The following is a 21,477-nucleotide window of genomic DNA, read 5'->3' as shown; positions in this document are numbered from 1 at the left end:
CCAGTGTGGGATAACTTCAAAATAAATGTGTATGCATGTCTATGACCAAGACACAGAAGGAAGCTCAGGAAACAAATGCCACGGCGCACACCCGAGGCCTCGTCACAGCGTGCGTACCTGCGCAGCCTCAGGACCACACAGCATTGGGCCAAAGAGGTCCGGGCCGCACTCTGACCTGACACAGGTGCGACCTGCAACACCATATGAGGCACAGCCTGTACACTGAGGCTGTGGGGCTGCTGGTGGAGCAGGAGAGCCCCTCCCACCCCACTTCTTCGCCTCCCTGGAGCTGGGGGTTGGGGGGGGGGCTTCTTGCATATGGTTTCACTGAGTCCTGGTGGGATCCTCATCGTCCACTCCAGGTGCGAGTCCAACGCACTGGTGGGGATGGATCCCCTCCCCTTAATTCCGAGGCCAGGTTAGGGCACCAGGTACTAGCTTGGGTTTGAAGAGTCATTGTAAAGTAGGCTGGAGAGCACCCACGGGAGTGCATTGGGTTTGAGTCCCAGCTCTGCTGCTGCCTGAATGTACATTCAGACCAGGTGCCTCCAGGATTTCGTCTGTGAAGTGGGGAGAGCCCCATCTCCCACACAGGGCTGTTATGAGGCTTAAATAAGACGTGCACAGAAAGGGCTCAGCACGGCGTGGCACAGGGTGAGGGCCCATAAAATGACAGCTATTCTCTCCTTATCATTAGTAGGACCACATTTGCTGGAAAGCAACAGGAAGCTATTTAGTGGGGGAAGGGCTAACGGGGACGTCTGTCTGTTTCTCTCCCTCCCTCTCTCCCTAGACAAGCCTGGATGCCCAACCACTTTCTCTTGTGCTTGTTTGTGTTTCTAGATTTTCTTTCAATTTGAGGTCAATTGATTCTTGTCAGAAACAGATGCCCATTATCATTTCCTCTTGCATGTCTATTTAGAAAAAAAATCAATTGCTGTGTTCAATATAATCAAATCCATTTGTTCTCTGGGAGCTCTGAGCTCTGACAGGAATGGCTTTCCGGCCCCCTCCTGTGCTGGCACCCTCTTTGGCCTGGTAGGGTGTCCATACCTGGGAGTGCTTAGGGCCCCCAGTCAGCAAGACCTTTCTCAAGTTTGCATAGCTGCACAGTGTTGGAAATAGCGGCCTTGTCCTGCCCAGGGGAGGCAGCTGCTGGTTTTTTCTTCTTCCCAGGCCTGGACAAAGGGCAGTCTTGGCAAAGGAGAGGCATAGTTTAGTCCAAATCTTGGCCCCTTGCCCTCAACAGGGTGAATTCTGGTCTGGCAAATGAACCAGAAGTTGGGAGGCAGTACAGGAGTTGAGACAGAAGCTTTGCTGTAGGTGTGAGGGAGACCCTGTGTGGAGGACTCGTAGGACTTGTCCTGGAGGGCGCTCAGGCTCTCCTGGGAGCAGGCCTTCATGTCCGATGCTGCGAGGTTGGCATATACAGCAGGTAGATATGGGGTCGAGAGGAGGGGGCCCTGACTTGGAAATACTAGTGGATGATCAGACTCCTAAGAACACACTGCAGCAGGGCCACATGAAGGATGGGCAGGACAGGTCCGGTGGGCAGAGACATCTCATTCTTGCTGGTCCCCACAGCACTCCAGCCTCCTGACAACCGGTTGAGGAGCATAAAGCTCCTCTGAGCTGCTGGGTGGGCTGCAGCGCCCCAGGCCCTGGCCCTCCTATCACATTCCTACAGTTCACTCTGAGTTCACAGGCTTCTGCTTTCTCCACCCTGCCAACTTCCTAGCACAGCCCTCCTGGCCAAAAAGGTGTGCACATGTCTAGACATCAGCCTGGGGGAGAGGGTGGGTAGCCCAATCTCCAGGGCTAGCTTGTGGAGCCCTTCGTCTTGACCCGTTAGAGCCCACACCCCTCTCCTCCTCCCATCCAGCACTGACTCACACTCTGTGCCAGGTGCATGCTGGGGAGACAGCAAGCTTTGTGGCCTGAGCACCAGGGTGCCCGTCGGGGGGGGGGTGGTGGTATCAAGGGAGGGGCATTGAGGCTGAGAACCTGCAGGATGAAGGAGTGTGGGGAGAAGGAGGCACAGGGAACAGCATGCCAGGTGTCAGGGGTCACAGATGCCCTTCCTGCCTCCATTTCCTACCTTAGAATGGGGGAAAAAATAGCCCCTTAACCACCTTAAAAGGTCACGACCTTAAAGGAAATGTAAGAGGACTTTAGCAAGTCCAAGTGCTCAGCTTGTCCTGAGGGCTTCTCTTGATGAAGAGAGCCCCATGAAGACGGAGCATGGCTCCCTTGTCTTTGTCCCCTTCACCAACGCCCTGGCACAGGTGGCTACTATATCAGTGTTCATGAAAAAACAGAAAATTTGCTCCCTCCCTTCCCACTGTTCCAGGATGTTCCCACTATAGGCCTCTCATGGAGGGAGGGTCGTGTCCCGGTCAGCCTGATGCTGACAAGCATCTGTGACAGGCCCTTAGAAGGGCCCGGCCACCTTCCTGCAGGCCGGGGTGCTCTTCGCATGGCTCTGCTGGCCAGGCTAGCCCCTGACACTGGCCTTGGGCTTCCTACCAGCACAGTGCGGGGTCCTCCTCCTGTAAGACCAGGCCTGCTTTGGCAGATAAAATATTGATCAGCCTGCTGAGGAGCACAGAATGTGATCCTATTTTCATGTCAGAACTTGGTAATGAACTACATTTATCAAGCCCATTCTCCATGAGAAAGGTCAGCTGCAGATCTGGCTAAATTGTTATGACACCTCATTAATCTAGCTCCCGCAATAATTGTTCCTCTTTGAAGATTCTAATGTTCTCCTATTCTAGCCATACCCCCTCTAGGCTGAGGGAGATTATTATAGCAGAAGCACAGGCACATCTGTATTTAATTTTTTGAGTAAAGAGAGATAGAAAGCAGGTAGCAGCCTCTGGACTTAAATGTCCATCAAAGGAACACTTTCTATTGCAAAACAAAGGGAAGCAAGGGAGACATTGTAAATGTTCCATCAGCCACACGCGCCCTTGCCAGGCCGCGTTTCAAAGGCCCATCTTTACTCTGTGGCAGGTGAAGCTTTCGGCCCCAGGTGTGGGTGGGTCTGGGGGCTTCCAAAAGTCAAGAGAAATGGGTTTGTGCATTGTAGGCAAGGTGGTGGAGGCCACCCAGGTAGAGGGAAGCTAGGATTCTGAGAGTGGGACAGGCCATGTGGTGGAGGCTCCTGATGGAGGCTGAGGTCCTGGATATAGGAAGCAGCTGGAGGCAGGTGAGGGGAGGCTGAAAACACCTTATAGTAGGAAGGGAGGGTGGTGAAGGTGACTGGAAAGGGGCAGTCTCTACCTGACTCTCTTCTTTTCTCACTCCCAGCCATTCCTGCACCAAGTCCTTCAGCCTCCCTCTCCACCACACCAACCCCCACCTAAAGAGACCCCCCCCCTCCCAGCCCGCACCGCCCCTGGGCTTCTCTATCACTGCACTCTGCTCAGCCCTCCCATTCATCGGAGTTGATTGTCAGGCTGCTCCATGAGGCCAGGAGCCCCTTGGGGCTGGGGCCTAGCCCAAGCACCTGCCTGTAGAAGGCAGACATTAAACATCTGTTGACTGGATGACTATGGAATCCTCAATGGAGAGAGGCAGCAGGTGGGCTCAGAGGGTGGCTGCAGCCCTTCTCTGAGGAGGGGACAATCTCAGCCACCCTGAGCCACAGTCACCATGGTCTAGAACTCTAGAGAGGGCCAGGGTCTATGTTACCCATCATGTCAATGCTTGGGTGGGGCGGGGGGAACCGTGTGGGCCATGTGGGTGCAGTGGGGCAGCTCCAGAGTGTGGTACCTGTAGCTGTGCTCACTGATGCCCACATCACCCTGGGGATGCTAGGTTGTATAGAAGGGGCTCCTTCAAGCCTCCTCTGATGGGCACATGCAGTGCCTTGGCAATTGCCTCTGGAGTGGAGGATGATGGCTATTTCTGCTCTCTTGTTCTGCCACTGCTTGTTGGGACAGCCCCGCAAAGATAATGGGAAGGGGCCATGCTTGGAAAAGCAGCCCAGGTGGAAAGACCTGAGGATGAATTGGACTACAGCACAGCTTCAGGGAAGGTCCACTCATACCAGGGCTGTATGATCAGTAGAGTAGCACAAGCTATGCCTTTAAGAGAGCTTTATATGTAAGCAGAATGTGGGGATCATCTGGGTAGGAGGGTCCCAAGGCCCCTGTGAAGATCTCTTACCCGATGGCCTCCAGGATGCTGGCAGTTCCCTCACCAGGGCAGCCCTCCACTTCAGGAGTCCTTTACAGACCCCAAACTTACAGGGCATAGACTACTCGACATCACGAAGGAACACCTCTGTCATTGGCAGATGCAATCCCTTTTGGGGAGGGGTGTGGGCTAAGGAGCAGGAGATGAGAGGAGAGGAAGTACTGGGGAGATGGCTGGTGCACCATGCTCTGAGATTCCACCATGCGGGGTGTGGCAGCTCATTTCCCAAACAACACACAGGCCATTCCTTTAGAAACAGCACAGTAGCCAGCCATGCCTGGGAATCAGACCCACCGATCTCCAGCTCTTCTTGACCTGGCAGGGGCCCAGCCCCCAGGCTCAGATCCTGAGACCTCACATGGATGAGCCCCCAGAGAGCCCAAGAGAGAGACTAGATGTGCTCATGGCCTATGGGGTCTGCTCATGGGCAGGTCCTTCCGACCCCCACACAAACATTAGCATCCCTGGCCCCACACTGTACCTAGCTGCCCTGAGAAGCAATATCACTTGCTGCTTAACAAAGCTGTGATTTTACCACCAAAGCAAAAATTTGGCTTGATCGTCTGGCATCAGTGTCACAGCTGAATGTGCTTGTGTCACACAGGCCTCAGCTGTGATATGTTGTTCTGAGGTCTATTTTGAAACTGCTAAGCTGTGCCACGAGCAAAATGCATTTTACTCCCAGGTCTAATTTATGAGCTGCTGTAACTTTACTGGCATTTAGTTTAAGAGGAACAGATGTTTAACTTGATGTAAATTCAGGAATATTAACTATCTTTCTGCTGCCACTTCTGAGAAAATTCAATTAACATTAAATGCCAAAACCAGTGGGTTTATCTTTAAGATACATTTTCACTAACATAATACAGTTTTACTGATGGTGTTGACCAAGCCAACATAATACAGTTTTACTGATGGTGTTGACCAACTCTAGGACATTGTTAAGCACATAATATGGTCTCTTCACAATCCCCAAACAAAAACAAACAGATGTACTCAAAGTTATGCCATATAGTAATTCCTTGCTGGCTGTGTTCTGGAGGCTGTGACTTCTGAGTAGATGGGTCACTGTTGCCCATCTCAAGAACCGTAGGGCAGTGCTCACACCCTAAGCTGTAGCCACTGGCTATTCCCATTACCTGCCAGAAAGCCAGCCTGCAGATTTTGCTCCTAAGTCTAGGCTCCCTTCCTGTCAAGCCCTTTCTTTAAATCTGACTTTTCTGTAAAGGCCCAGTTCCTAGGAGCTGCTTCTGTCCAATCCAAGCCACACAATATGGTCCCTTAAGCCTTGAGGAGATTGCCTTTTTCTCTATCCTATCTCCCCCACACATTGTGCCCCAGTGCCTTTGCATCTCCTCTGTGACAGTCTTCACTCTCTTAAAGAACTCAGCCATTGAGTCCCTTGATGGACACTGTCACAGGCATAGGGGCCCATAGTTTTGAAGATGCTCAGCCTGCCTCCTTCCCCTTCCATCACTTGGAGCTCTACCTGAGTCCCCTCCTCACTCACTAGTCCCAACCTTAGAACCAGAAATGTGCCCACTGCACTCATTAGTGTGCCTTCATCCTCCCAGGCCCCCTAGGGGGCCTAGCATCCACATAGCCAACTGTCCTTGGTCAGTGTCCTCTGCTCTTTTTCCTGGAGGGTCCTATTTGTCATCCCATCTGCTTTTGAATGTTCTGGGTTCTTGAAGGCACAGAGACCACTTTGGGCCCACACAGAATCTGCACATCTGAGGCTCCACACAACCCACCACCCTGCCTAGGCCCACATGCACACCACGCTGACCATGCACCTGCCTCCCCAGCTGCTGCACCAGAGCCCATCGAGTCTTCCTGCATGAAAGTATCTACCTCCACTTGCACCTGACTTCGCAGACAAACCCTCATCTCCATATTTTGCTTCAGCATCAGGTCACTTAAATTAACAAAACCACCCAGACCTTTGTTAGATAAATGGCACATTTGCTCATGAATGCCTGGTTCAACAGGCGCTGCTGTACAGCCTGCCGTTTGACATTTACGATCCTGTCTTCTATTCCTATTAGAGAAAGCAAAATCGGTTGGATTCCTGGATGAGGGATCCACAGACACTTTTTATAGCTGACTGGCACATCTATCATGAGTCCCCAGAGTGAACGAGTGATGTTTTGAAAACTGAAATAAATGCTGAAGCCCTCTATGCACGTCGTACTGAGGAGGAAGAGGCCTGACTCAGGCACCCCTAGGCAGGACCTGCCTCCTTCCCCCTTTCTTCAAAACATGGCCCTTCCTAGGCTCTGTTCTCCTAGGACACCCCTGGACAGGGCGCTGGCACTTAGGCCAGCACGGGAGGAGACTGGGCCAGGGAGGATTCTGAGCCCATGCCTCCTGTAATGCTGGTGGCTGAGGCCAGGCAGGTTCACAATGGATTTGGGCAGACAACAGAGGAACTGTGCAGCCAGAAAGCACTGGGCCATTCCCATTTATCAGTCTCCCAATAGTGGGGGTGAAACCATGGAGGGGAAAACTGTTCCTCATGGCAGCAGGTGAACAAACAGCAAAATGGCCCTTTGCAAGCAATCTGCCCTGAGGCAAGCACCCATAGCCTTACATAGGGTATCTGTCACGTGCTTATGCATTAATTATGCAAAGTTCAAATAAGCAAGCCTAACACAGCTATTTTCCCAACACCTCCTCTGCCTGGCATGGCTGTGGTGTGTTTCTCTTCTCAGTGATGTTCAGGGTGTTTGCTCAGACAAGATAATCTTCAGCTTCTGAGCCAAGCCCAAGAGCCATCAGATTTTTTTTTGTTTTTGTTTTTTTACCAATTCTGCCTCAGGTTTATTTGTACAAATAACACACCAGCCCCAAGCAGACAGCAGCCCAGGGGCCACACCAGTCCTTCTGTCCTCACATCAGCAGACTGAGGTGTCTGTTCTGGAGCCTTCATAGGTGCCTGGGCACCTTTGGGAGCCTGAGCCTGAGCTGCAGGCATAGCCATAGCCATAGCCTGGGGCTTGGTTCAAACCTTGACCTTGGACTTTGACTGGCAGACATTGTGACCCTTGGTGATACGGGCATGAGCACATTTCCCAAGCTTCAGGTGGGTGGTGCAGGCAAGTCAACTGAACTTGCGGCTGCTGCCCTTTGTGATTTTGGGCTTGACCTCCATGGGCTTTATGAGGTCCCTGGTAGCCATGGCATGTGCACTCATGGCCTGGGCATTGTTGGCCTGCATCTTCTTCAGGCCCTTCTGGTCGTGCTTATTGGCAATGTGCATGTTCCTCAGGAATAGGGGTCCACATCCTTAAGAGGTTTGTATCTTTGTGATCAGGGTTTTATGATGCCTTTTCTATGCTATTTTTGGGACTGATTGTGAGTGGTGTTGTTTTGGACTTGGCCATGTCTGCACCAAAGCCCTGGCTCCTGAAGTACTTAGGACCGGAAGAGAGGAGCCATTGGGTTTTTAAAGCAACATGCAAAAATATCCCCCTCTGGTGTGAGGGGTACATGGACAGCCAGCCAGTGCCTGGGAACTAGGGTCTCCAGGAGGCATTAATGGGGGCAGATAGTTAGATATTGGTAGGGAAAGAGAGCAGAGCGAATTGCATATTAAATTTTATAAAATTGGAAAGCCTGCTTCAGTAAGAAGCTTCAGCATTCCATTTACTAGGAAACGATAGCATTCACAGGCTCATTAGGCCATTGAGCCCTCTCTCCAGAGCTGTTAAGAAGAACTGTTTTTCCAGCCTCTCCAGGATAAAACCAATTCAACCCCAAACTTTGAGGGAAGGTGCTTCCATGCTTCCAGTTTAAGGTATGTGCAGTGGAAGCCAGAATGGTGACCATTGAGGCCTGTCAGTCTAGCCTAGAAAAAGGATCTGATTGGTTAGTGGGGAGGAACCAAAATAAGCCTGCGAAATTTTCAAGGAACTGATTGGTGGGCCTAAAGGAAACCTAGTTCTTCCCAGCCCACAGGTAAAAACACAGGCTTAGCAAAGCTCTCTCTTCTTCCTGCTTGGAAATGTGGACTTTTATGAACCTTCCCAAGCATCCACGTGGTCCTAAAGTCACGTTGGCCTGTCAGCTGCCAGTATGCATGTGGACTCCAAGCCCGGACATAGTGCCAACCAGGGCACCGCCAGGAACACAGCATATGCTAGCCAGACAAGGAACAGGACTGAACCACGGCACAGAATCTCTGGACTCCCATTTTTTCCCTGGGTCTGATGAAGACTAGGTGTGACTTTTTCCTCGGCAGGACAGACAGAAATGAGACACGGAGAACCTATGGGGAGCCTTCTGTTTCAACCCCAGATAAACCTCACCGCAAAATCCTACTATTCTCCAAATGTGGGTGCTGTAAAATTCCTTTTGTGCAACTCCATACATGAACCCCATTTTCACCCACATCAGAGGGAACTGCCCTCATGTTAACATGGTCCACATTTCCACTTGTAGAAGCTTCTCTGGGCTCATGGGGACATGTGCTTTAAAAGGGAAGGTAATTACAGGAAAATTGGCCTTTTTCTTTCTCTCTGCCTGAATAAAACTTGCTTTTTATTCTCACTCTGATTCTTTTTTAAAATCTTTCCTGGGAGAGTCAAGGACCTGGATGTCTCTTTTTTTTTTTAATTTTTTTAAAATTTTATTTTATTTATTCATTTTAGAGAGGAGAGAGGGAGACAGAGAGAGAGAGAGAGAGAGAGAGAGAGAGAGAGAGAGAGGAGAGAGAGACGGGGGAGGAGCTGGAAGCATCAACTCCCATATGTGCCCTGACCAGGCAAGCCCAGGGTTTCGAACCGGTGACCTCAGCATTTCCAGGTCGACGCTTTATCCACTGCGCCACCACAGGCCAGGCGGATGTCTCTTGACATGCAAAAATTCCTAGACCATGATGAGGCAGGGCCAGCCCCTGGCACGCAAGCGGTATGGTGACAGTCCTGGCTCAGTGTCCAGGACCCACAGCCTGGCCAAGAGAGGAGCTGGGGCTGATGGGGAAGGGTGGGCCATGGGACTGAAGAGGAAACCCACAGAATGAATGATTCCAGGCACAGCTCAGCTGTCACGCTGTCTGCTCTATCCACTCCCGTCGGGACTTAGTATACATGCTGACTATCATTAGATTCACATACTGGGAAATTGCTTGGCCCTCTCTGCTCTCCTTGTATCTAAGTTCTCAGATTCCAAGAATGGCCTCCTCATCACCTTATCTGGCGCGAAAATGGATTCAGATGCTTTAATAGGGTTCAGGACCCACAGGAGATGGAAGTGGCTGGGTCCCCCAGGATTCTGGTAAGGAGAATGCACACAGGCCTGGAGCACCCCTGGAGGCTGGCAGGTGAGGCCGGTGGCCCACTGCCTGAAGCTCTCCAGACCCGAGATCCCAGGCAGGTGCCTGTGTATGTCCCTGTGAATAAGGCACAGTCTGCATGTGTGACATGATTAGCATGCTTGGGGCTTGGGCTGCGGAATGTGCACCTGTCTTCTTTGCAGTTGTGCTTTGAAAAGGTGGTTAAAAATTTCATAAAGAACTTTCCATGCCAAAGGCCAAATTACCTGGTGAGGCTCAAAAAAAGCCACTTGGTGCTAATGGCCACTAATAGGAACAGGAGCTGCCAGTCAAATATGACACTCACACTACTCTCACTTTGATTTGTGTTTTCCCACTAAAAGTGTTTTGTTTCACGAGTAACTGCCCTGGGAAGATTTTAAGAGCATGGAGTAAGACACTCTTTCATTGCTTTTGAGGCTGCAGAGGACACTGGATAAAAAGTTGTTACACACATAGATAGACAGACAGACAGATACACACACATTGAGGATTTGGGTATGCAGCCCAGTGACACTGGTCCTGTGCCAGCAGCTAAACCCCAGCTTTGTTCCCCAACCCCACATGCCTCTTAGAAATGCCTACAGAGCCCACCCAGCACAAATTATAGGCCACAGCCCCAAGAGCAGGGCTAAAGGCTTTGACACAGTGTAGTCCAGACTCCTCATTTTATTGATATGGAAGTGGAGGCCAGTAGGAATAGTAAGAGACCTGCTTGTGGCCCAGCTGCTGGAGATGGGGCCAGGCTATTGCCTCCATGGCATTTGTGCCCACACTCTTGGGGGCTTTTCCTGCTCCAGGTTCACCTTCCTTCTCTTCTAATTCCAGCCTTTCAGCTCTTGCAGGAAATCCCAGAGACGTAAATGAAGATGTGGGGAAGGATCAGGGAGACAGTGACGGGAAGAGGATGTTAAAACCCTGCAGACACGAGGACCAATTCCTGGGCAATCTTATTATCACAAACACACTGGCAGGTCCTGACTACTCTTGCCAACAGCCTTGGCTCAGAGATGTGGGCTCTGGGTTGATCTCTTCCCAGTGCCTGGAAATATAGGGGACCACAAAGATGGGATGTCAGTCCTCCAACTGAGTGTCCAATTGGGACCACACTCAGTGAGGGCATTTCCCTGTAAGCCAGACGCTGACCTGTGTCAGTGGGGGGTGGTGCTGAGAGGATGGGAAAGACAATCTAGAAAGATCCATGTTTCAGGATGCTCTTCAGACCCCTCAGAGCTGCTAGAACACAGATGCTCTTGAGAAGGGTGGTGTGGACTGGATTCTGGCCAAAACCAAGAGGGGTCTCCAATGTCCCATCTCTGAACTCTGGGGCATCGGAAGGCCCAACCCCACCCAGGTTCCTGACATCACCCAAGGCAGGAAGAGGCCCAAGAGCCAACAGGAGATCTGTATTTCTATTCCACTGATAATATTTACTGCTTCCATTCAAAACTCTCCTCTTTGGGTTGTAAAGTCAATAAATGGTTCAAGTTCTGATCTGATATTGTAATAGGTACTATTAGCTTCTCAGCAGTAGCTTCGTGTTCTAAGTGCAGTGCTCATGTCATAGTTGGCCTATGTCTAGCCACCTCTCTGATTTGTCATATCCTCTCCTTTTTTTTTTTAACAGGGACAGAAAGAGTCAGAGAGTCAGAGAGAGGGATAGATAGGGACAGCCAGACAGGAACGGAGAGAGATGAGAAGCATCAACCATCAGTTTTTTGTTGCGACACCTTAGTTGTTCATTGATTGCTTTCTCATATGTTCCTTGACTATGGGGCCACAGCAGACTGAGTAACCCTCTGCTTGAGCCAGCGACCTTGGGTCCAAGCTGGTGAGCTTTGCTCAAACCAGATGAGCCCGCACTCAAGCTGGTGACTTTGGGGTCTCGAACCTGGGTCCTTCTGCATCCCAGTCCGACACTCTATCCACTGCGCCACTGCTTGGTCAGGAGTCATATTCTCTCTTGCAGAAGGAAAACTGGCTAGCATCTGAGTGGGAACTTGCATGGAGTATAGTGTGAGGCACTTCTGGGAGCTGGCAAAGATTCTGTTTCTTAATCTGGGAAAATTCATTGAACTATATACACTTATGACATTCATTTTCTGTATATGTTATGCTTCAACATTATGCTTACTTAAAAGAGGTAACCTGATGTTTTCCAACATCTGAAAGATATCAGTTGGTTTGGGTAGGATCTTTGTTCTCAGCCAGGCATAGGCCTGGGGACATGGAGGAGGGAGAGGGGATTCACAGGAGAGGGTTACCATGTGAAGCAGCAGCAGCCTATCCAGTCCCTTAGGCTCTGCCTTGGGGACATGGCTCTGGTCTATAAACCATCCTGGACTGGGCGTCCCTGGGCCAGCCTCCCAGTGGCTCATCTTCCCTGTTGGTGCTCAGGCCTGGGTCTCTGGGAAGGGGGCTGGGTGGGGTTTGCTGAGCAGGCTTAGGAGCAGGAATGGAAGAGACTGGGTCAGGGGATCCTCATTACCCTGGGGCATCCTGGCCTCATTCCCATTCTCAGCTTCCAAGAGGTATCTGACCTATGCTCAGTCTAGGAGCTAAGATGACACCCTCACAGACCCCATAAACATGGCTCCAAAGCACCCTCACTTTGAAAAGACCTGGCTGGTAGCCGCGGCTCTTGGCTCAGAGGCAATGGCTTGAAGGTGGCTGCCAGTTGATCTGTCCTCACTGAGGGTTTGCCATAGACCTGGCACCAGAGGTAACCTCTCTGGAGGCCTCTGAGCCAGGGCCAGTGGGTGAGGCTGGGGCAGCAATCTGAGACAGGGCCCTGGTTTGCTCTGTTCACTTCCTGGGCTCCCAAGGCTTCAAGGACTGAAATGAGGGCTCAGCCTAACATGAGACTGCCAGGGTCCTGGCTGTAGATTCCTGTGGCCCAGAAGGGTAGCCTGCCCTGGAGAGATCAAGATAGACCTTTCTGGAACCTCACCTTATGGTCCAGCTGCATCTGACTCACCTGCCACTGTGGACAGCATAGTTGGTCCCGCACGCCCAGCTTCACCAGGGCTGTGGAGTCAGTCCCTTCATGTGAAATGCCCTCCCTGTTAGAGTCCTGACCCAGTTGTCTCAGCAAGCCATCCCTGGCCAGCTCCCCTTCCCTCTTCTGTGGCAATCAGAGCCCAGATCCTGCACTCGACTTTCAACATTAATTGCTCCATGGTGCTAAAAACCCTCTCCAGTGCATGGTGCACACCAGCGGACAGCGGGAGCCTTGAGGACAGAATGGCATGCATCTTCTCTGCAGATACTGAGCCCACCACACCCACTTGGGGTGCTTGGTGGCTGGGGATGAACTAATTGATCCCAAGCAACATGACTTCCACTGAAGGAGCAGAGGGAAGTTGTTTATAATCAATCTGTATGTTTGGTTTGGCAGAGATGGCAACTGTGCAGCTCCTCCCTGCTCTGAATTCATGAGCACAGAATTACTGCCAGGCTTGCCATAACTCTAGATCTCAGCTTGAACACAGGCCAAAAAGGCTTGGGGTAAAGAGCTCTGACCCCTGGCCACAGTGTGGCAGCCCCCCACATCTGGAGGCCCAGAACATATACTCAGCCCTCCCCACCCCCCAGCAAAGCTGGGCTGGCCAGTTGGGGGAGGCAGGGGAGGCGGGCAGTGGCAAGGGAGCCCAGCCAGCCCTGAAAGTCCTCTGCAGCTAATCTGTGCACATGCTACCGAATTTTTAAAAGGAGATGAGGTAAAACTGGCAGTGGCTGGCTCCGTGTGATTAATTGGGGGCATCAGCATGGAGTTGGAGCCCACAGCATCTTCAAGGAGTAGATCTGGGTCCACTTATCTGGGTTGCATCCACCTGAGCAAATGGCCATGATTATGGCTTTTAAATGACTTAGCAGAGCTAATGGGTCACAGAAAATAGTGTGGAAATAAAAGTAAATATAAAATGCGGGAGTTTGCTGGCGGGAAGTGGGGCTGCTGCATGGGAAGACCAGCAGTAATTACGTTCAAAATGGCGCCCATATCTCCGGGGACTCTGCTCCCACTCCCGAGTTTCTCACTGATGGGGGAGGAAGCCCACTCCGTGTGGGTAGGTGTAGGGACTGGAGTTAGTTCCCTTTTCATTTAAAAAAACTATTGACTGTACTGGGGGGACTTTGGTCAATAAAACTATACAGGTTTCAGGTGCACAATTCTATAATACATCATCTGTATATTATTGTACTGTGTGTTCACCACCCCAAGTCAAATCTCCTTCCGTCACCACTGATCCCCCTGTACCCTCTTCTACCTGCTCCAATCCCTCCTTCCCTCTTGTAGTCACCATACTGGTATCTGTCTCTATGAGGTTCTCTGTTTTTTGTTTTGATAATTCCTTCACCCTTTTCACCCAGACCCCCAAACCCCCTCCCCTCTGACAGCTGTCAGTCTTTTCTCTATGAGTCTGTCTCTATTTTGCTTGTTAGTTTATTTTGTTCATTAGATTCCACATATGAGTGAAATCCTATGGTACTTGTCTTGCTCTGCCTGGCTTATTTCACTTAATATAATAATATCCAGGTCCATCCATGCTGTCGCAAAAAGTAAGATTTCCTCCCCTTTCAACGGCCTAGTAGTATTTCATTGTGTAAATGTACCACAGCTTTTTTTTATCCATCATCTACCGATGGGCACTTGGACTGCTTCCAAATCTTGGCTAGTGTAAAAGATCTCTTTTTATTTTTAATTTTCCCTCATGGTCTCACAGGACTGGCTGGAGGCTGGGGTGTCTGCCTCTCCCATGCCCTCATGTTCTGGGCATGTGTGAGCAGAGCTGCGCCTGTGAGCTAGAAACTCAGGTCTCTCTCCCTAGCCTCGTTTCTTGTCTGTGCAAGGGGCTGTGAGCCTCTGTCCCTGGGTGGTTGTCAGCCAGTGGCCCAGGATGGTACTGCACCTGGGACAGAGGAAGTGTACTCTGGATGGCAGGGAAATCCTCTTTGTATTTTAATAAGTCAGATTCCCAAGACCTCTGGGGTAGGGGCGAGTATGGGGTCCATGAAGGTTCTGGGAGTTCAATCTCCTTCCAGAGGAAACACCTCTAGGGCCTGATCCCAGAGCCCAGGATAAACATCCCTCTCCTGGTGGCACTGTCGGGGCACCCAGAATGACTGTACTGAAAATATAAAATGTCCTACTTCAAAGCACGCACGTTGATGTTTTGTAACAACTGTTACAAACCTGCTCTTTGCACACTGCTCATAAACATCTCAGCCCCATGCCACATTTCCCAGTATCTCTAAAGACTCCTGGGGAAGGCAGGGGAGCCATAAAGAAACATAAAAATACAGTTGCAGATGAGCCTAAAACTCATTGCTTTGAAGCTTAATTGATGGGAAAGCTTCTGGCTCCAGAGAACTTAAAGGCCCATCACACCGGTACTTGATTAAGTGTCTCTGTATCATGGACCACACTAAACTGGAAATCATTATGTGGTAATTGCAAATACATTAATAAAATGATGATGTGGGTTTTCTCGTGACATAAAAAAGGAATAAAATAATTCATTCAGATAACTTAGCAAAAATGTCTAGTCTGCTCCTGAGATAGACAGATGCAGGCTTATGGTTGCTTGGATCTCAGTCTTCCCATCCCTCCTGGGATGAGGCCCAGGCCTCCATTCTGAAAGGATCCTGGAAGCAGAGCCAGGCTTCAGAAACCCTGGTTGGGTCCAGTCATGTGACACCTAAAAGTCCTCTGAAGTTACTGTCCAGGGAACCAGCAGCCCATTCATGCTCCTGTCACACAGCCAGGGATGAGACCAGGGCTCTGATGGCCCAGGCTCCCTGGATGGCTTCTTCAACCATCACATCTCTCCTGAGCTGCTAGGGAAGGAAGGAAAACACTTGTGCAGGAATTCAGTCACAGGAACTCCTTTAACAGCCAAGATGGCTATCTGTAACCAGGAGCCAGCTTCCTACAGGATGGGAGCCAGCACAGGCCCTGGCTCTCACACCCCAGTGCACCAACAGTGCTCACCATCCCTGCCACACTTCATTCACATGTGGCGCAGGACTCCCTGCTGAGCCAATGTGTAACTGTGTGTGAATGTGTGTGTGAGCACGTGTGTGAATGTGAGCATGTGTGTTCAGGTATGTGTGAGTGTGAGCATGTATGAGTGTGTGAGACAAGCAGCATGCGAGACCCTTCAGGGAGGAGGAAACCTCCGTCCTGTCTCCTGCTCTTACCTGCAAGTGGAGCACCCCTAGCTACCAGTACCTGTGCACAAACTTCAGACCCTGTCACCTCTCTGCATCACCACCCCATGCCCTGCTCTCTGCTTGTCCACATCCCCTCTGTCCTTCCAGGTCCACTATGAAGCATTCTTCCTTTAGGAAACCATAGGTAGGAACCATGCTATACCACTTGCAAGCTGTGCAGCCCCAGGTAAGCCACTTACCCTCTCTGAACCCCCTCCATGAAGCAAGAACAATAAGAGCACCTACCCATCTTGCTGACCTATTGAAGGTCTCCAGTGCATTTCTATCTACCCTGTGCTCCAGGCCCACACAACTGTGAGCACCTGCACCAGGGACATAAGAATGCTTAGTACCTGCTTCAGCGCTGTCTCGAAGTACCTACGGCTTTCTCTGTGACCTCCCACGGACCTGAGCCACCTCATCTCTGGCTTTAGCAGTCTGCATAGCACTCTGACATAGGGGTGCCCTTAGGAGTCCTAGGAATTAACAGGGAGCTGGGACCAGGGGACAGGTGGGCAGGAAGGTGGGCTGGCAAGGACTGCCACAGGGGAAGGCAGGTCTGAGGAGTCTCTGGCAGCACCACTTGCAGCTCTGGGAGTGGTGGGCTCAGAACTGGCAGGGACAAAGGTGCTGAACCCTACGTGACCAGAAGTAGGAAGCAGAATTCGAGGAGAGGCCTGTGAGGGTCAGAGGGCACAGAGAAGGGGCAGAAGGAAGGACAGTTCAGAAACAGAGAAAAGAGAAATCAAAAAGTACCTTTGCTATAAAGTAAAGCACACGAGCAAGAGCACTGTGGAAATCTTGTGTAATTCAACCCCAAATGAGCAGTGTGATATGTCTTCCACTTGTAATTCCTCAGTAAGCAGGCAAACTGTTGACTTGCTACATTTTTACCCCAAACACTCAAGGAAGGAAAATCTTTGGGATCAGCTGCTGCCTGTTGGCTCTGGCAGGGGCTGTGTCTCTCTGGGTCCAGGAGTGCAGGAACCCCCAACCAAGAGCTGCCCACGTATCTCTCTTCTGCTGTGGATGCTCGGCCTGAGCACTCGGGGCCTCTGTGCCTCCACACACGCACGTGCACGCTCACAGGATGAGAAGATGGCAGTGGTACAGAGGGAGCGCGTACACCTGGGGCAGGTGGGGAGGTTACGGAAGGTCTGCTCTCCCGCAGCATTGACACAGAGCAGGTAGAAGAGATTAGAAACTGGGTAGGACTGCTCAGGGCCAGGCAGGGGCAGCTGGTGGGGCCCCAGGCTCCCCAGACCTCTTACCTGACTGACGTCAGCCTTATCAGGTTCCTGGAGACCTGGGTGTGTCTGACTGAAGCCCGTCCTGAATCATCAGTGCATGGGGTGCTCATTCTCTTTGACAAATGAGGGAAAATGTGCTTCATTGAGCTGGGTTTATTGGTAGGCTGTGTTCTCTCCTCACCCAATGGTGACAGAAGGGGCCAACCCAAGCAGTGTGGCTGAGTCTCACCCAGTGCTGTCCTGTGGCTCTTTTAGTTGTAAAATTATGAAGATCTCAAGGCACAGGGAAAACTTAGACTAAATTCAATTACATTGGCTCTCCCTTATCCACCAGGGATACATTCCAAGACCCCCAGTGAATGCTTGAGGCCACAGATGGTGCCGAATCCTATATATGCTATGTTTTCTTTCCTGTACATATGTAATGATAATAAATTAGGCACAGTAAGAGATGAATAACAATAATAAAACAGAAAAATTATAATATACTGTAATAAAAATTAGGTGAATATGGTATGATTAAGGTAAGGATGACTTGAATACAAGCACTGTGACATCGCAGTTGATCTGATACCCAACGACAGCTCAGGGACTAACAGGGGGGGAACGTCTCCATGTGGGTGAGCCGGACAAAGGGATGATTCACATTGGACAGACAGAGCAGGACAGTGCGAGATATCATCATGTTAATCAAGGAGGTACACAATTTAAACCTTAAGAATTTTTGAATTGATGGAATTTTCTATTTAATATTTTCAGACTGTTGTTGACTGCAGAGAACCAAAACAGTGGAAAGTCACACCACTAATAAGGGGGTTCTACTGTAATTAAACAGTAGCCCCCACAGTTCTCCTTTCATGGGGATTATGAGAAAATTTGGCAAAATAAAAAGATAATTGCTGTAAATCTTGACCCTCTAACAACAAGGCCACTTGTATTTCTGTGGTTCCCTTTGTCATTCTCCTTCATGCAGCCTGTTTTTGCATCACGGCGAGCACAGCACGGGGTACCCAGAGTTGGGCTTTTTAAACAGTCTTCTAGAAGCGGCTTGTTTCCAATGGACCATGGTGCTCACAGTGCAAGAGGAGCTGCTTCCCAGGAGCACCGGAAAACCTCGTTTCTGTATCAGACTACTGATGGGGGGTCGGGAGGAGTAGTTCAGGCCTTTCCTTTCCCCTGAGGAGGAATGAGCCGGGGGCTACCCCGAGAGCCATCAAGATAAAAGCTGCTCTTGTCATATGACTTATTATTATATATTACAATGAGGGTTCAGGCCACCATCCTAGAAAAATCCATTTTATTTCAATCGGCAAGAAGGAAAGCAGGGCACAGATTTCCTTAGCAACCCTGAAAAACAAAAGAGGAGGTATGTGGACCTATCTTCTGCATCCTCTGTGAGGAGGATAGGGAGAGTGGAGGCTGGCTCTGATGCAGAACATCTCCTCCTGCCACCAGCTGGGCCCATGGAGGGTGGCGCGCAGCACGATGTGGAGACCTCAAGGCTGGTCAGCAGTGGGACCCCTTGGGAGGTGGCCCAGGGCCATGACTCTGTCCCTGGAGTACGGGAGCAGCGCTGGAGCTTCAGGGGACGTGGAATCCAGGGGACTTTTCAAAACACTCTATCTTCCTTCTGAACACTGGGGCTGGACAATCTCAAATCTTCTAAAACCACACTTGTCAAAAATACACTTTTTGGTCAAACTGCTTAGTACATTTAATGGAAGGATGACTCTGACCCTAGAGTTGAAATATAAAATTTTTATTACTAGGGTCTACAATTTGCTGATGTTTGTTTCATTGTGTTCAAGGCAGTAAGAGACATTTTTATTAAGGGCGCATTTCCCATTTGCTGGGTTTATATTTACTCGGCAAGACCTAATTCTACATTGCCATTCTGAGAGCAACACCACTTGAATTCAATTGCTAGACTGTGAATTTAGTCAAGGCCAGAATCTCAGTGGGTGGTAATAAATATCAAAGTACAGGATGGTTGAGAAAAGCAAAGTAAAAGACTCACATCAAATACGATTATTGATCAACACTGAACTGCTTTCATCATCTCTATGCTAATCCCAGATATATACATACATATTGGCATTTTCATTACATCAACACATTGGCATCTGCAGCTGAGAATTTTGAGCAATTCAAAACTGCTATCTTTGGAGAACAGTAAATAAATAAAAATACTGTAAAAGGTATGGACCAGAAAAGACTGTGGAATCCTATAAGCATGAGATAGCCTGTGAAAAATAGTTGGGTAGAAACTCTTCAGATGTAGTGGGCCCCCACTGTTTAAAAAGTTTTGAATGTCAGAGAAATGGCGCCATGAGGGGGGCTCCCAATACCTCTCCCTGAAATTTCAACAAATCCAACAACTAGAGACAGAAAAACAATCCCAGGAGCATCTGAAATACACATCCACCAAACAAAGGTACGATTGGGTGAAAAGGTGGCTGAATATATTAACCAATCTGAAGGAAATAAGATGGAGAACGAAGTATTCCGTTTTCCTCACTGACCTGAGCAAGGGCTGCTTTCAATTAGAACTGAGAGGAAGGGGGGGAGGGGGCTAAGCCGGAGACCATGGGCTGGCTGGAGCAGAGATGTTTGGGCCAAAGAGACAGTGATCCTGCCGCTCGGCCCATGCAGAGCTAACACCAGCGGCAGGCCTCAGCAGAGGTAGGTGAGTGGCTTGCCTGGGGATTGGACTTTGTTTACTCCTGGTCTCCCATTCGGTGAGTGTGGGTGGTAGACGGTGTGGGTGCCCGCGATCCCTAAGGGAGGAACTGGGTCGGAGACTGTCAGCAGTGGCCTTCTGTGTGGGCTGTGGCCAGAGTCTCTGTGTGGTCCCTGCTCCCCAAACAACAGCGCACATGGGGAGCACGTGAAAGCCGGCTTCCCTACACCCGGACCTCTTCAGGCAGGGCACCTCCACCAGCCATACAGGTTAACAAAGCACATTCCCAGGGAAGAAAAATATAGAAGGGCTGGGAGGAGGGGTGTGCAGGCAGCTTGCAGACAGTCTCTGAAGAGCAGACCTGTGGATCCGATTGCTGAAAGGAGCCTAACCCACAGTCTGCTCACTGCCCAGCTGGCTTATGCTGGCAGCAGCTCTGGCTAACAAGGTCTTCTTTCCCACGTCTTCAATTTAAGAGAACCCAGAGGAGGAACTTGATAGTTTTTAGGGCCTCTTGCTCTGCAGGCAGTGGCTGGGGCAACTTCCAGCCAGCTGATACAGGTTAAAAAACACATTCCTACGGAGCAGACCTCAGAGAACACTGCAGAAGTTGGGCAGGCTAGGCTGTATGCTTTTTAACAAGAAAGAAGCCTGCAGAGAGCAATCCCATGAAACACTAAGGCAAATTTAACCAGACATACCCGGGGAACCCAAGAAAGAAGCCTGAACAGAAGTCAGCTCACCCCCCTGCCTGCTTAAGCTGGTAGCTCTGGTTGGCAGAGCTTTCATACCCAGGGCTGTGCTTTAAAAGGACCTGGAGGAGGGACTTGGCAGATTTTAAGACCTCCTGTTCTGCAGGCAGTGACTAGGGCATTTTCCTGCCAGCCAATACAGGTTACAAAGTGCAAAAAGCCTGGGGAAAGTGGTCCCACAGAGTGCTGAGGCATGCTGAACATGCCTGGAGGCTCATAAAAAGACACCTTGAGATCAATTGGCTCCCAGCCCCGCCTGATTACGCTGGCGGCTCTGGCTGGCAAAGCCTTACCCAGAGCCCTGCATGGAGTGGGGATAGAGGGGGGATTTGGTGACTCTTAGAGCCTCTTGCTCTCCAGGCAGTGGCTGGGGCAAATTCACAGCTGGGTGCCCGGGCTACTGGCTTAGGAAGAAAAATTTGGGGAGAGGCTCCAGGAAAGCAGACTCTCCCATTGTTGGGGCCTGCAAACAATAACAAGCCCCGCCTACCAACGAGACTGAGGCCTAGTATATGACATCACCATAGCGACACATCAACTGCAAATCTCTACCTAAGAGTGCCACAGGGGCAGAGCCTGGGGTACAGTGCCACCGGCCAAAAAGAGAGAGAAAGAAGAAAAAGGAAGAAGATAACCTCTCAAAATCAGGAAAAATCCACAGTCTTTATAACTTTTTACATTTTTTTTCTCTGTCATTTTTTATCTTTTTTTTCTTCCACCTTGGTCATTTATCCTCTTTCCGGTTTATTCTTTTCTTTTCATTTTGAACTTCATTACCCACAGGTGTTACATTTTCCATTCTTTTTTCTTTCTCTCTATGAGGGTTACATTTCAAAAACCTTAACACCTTTTTATTTTTTTCCCCTCTTTTTCGGTTTCTTTTTTTCTCTTTCACTTTTCCTCTAATTCAATCCTCACTCACAAAAAATTATTTTATTTTGGATTTAAATTTTTTCTTTGTGGCATTTTGTGTGCTTTTTACTACATTTTTAAACTCATTAGCATTCCCCCCAACCCCGGCTCTCCATTCTATGTAGTTTTTGTTCCACTTAATACAACAGAATT

General features: G+C 50.0%; 1 protein-coding gene and 1 pseudogene across 2 annotated transcripts in view; both read right to left on the bottom strand.

The window, feature by feature from the left end:
• FSTL4 (follistatin like 4) overlaps positions 1-21,477 on the bottom strand; it is a 592,181-nt gene that overhangs the window by 186,662 nt on the left and 384,042 nt on the right. The gene's annotated exons all lie outside the window — the stretch shown is intronic.
• On the bottom strand, positions 103-7,697 carry LOC136375976 (large ribosomal subunit protein eL29 pseudogene; annotated as a pseudogene).

Source organism: Saccopteryx leptura, chromosome 6 (assembly GCF_036850995.1).
Source record: "Saccopteryx leptura isolate mSacLep1 chromosome 6, mSacLep1_pri_phased_curated, whole genome shotgun sequence".
In the NCBI taxonomy this organism is placed as follows: Eukaryota; Metazoa; Chordata; class Mammalia; order Chiroptera; family Emballonuridae; genus Saccopteryx; species Saccopteryx leptura.
Note: the sequence above shows the minus strand (reverse complement) of the source record. Positions and strands in the feature narration are given on the sequence as shown.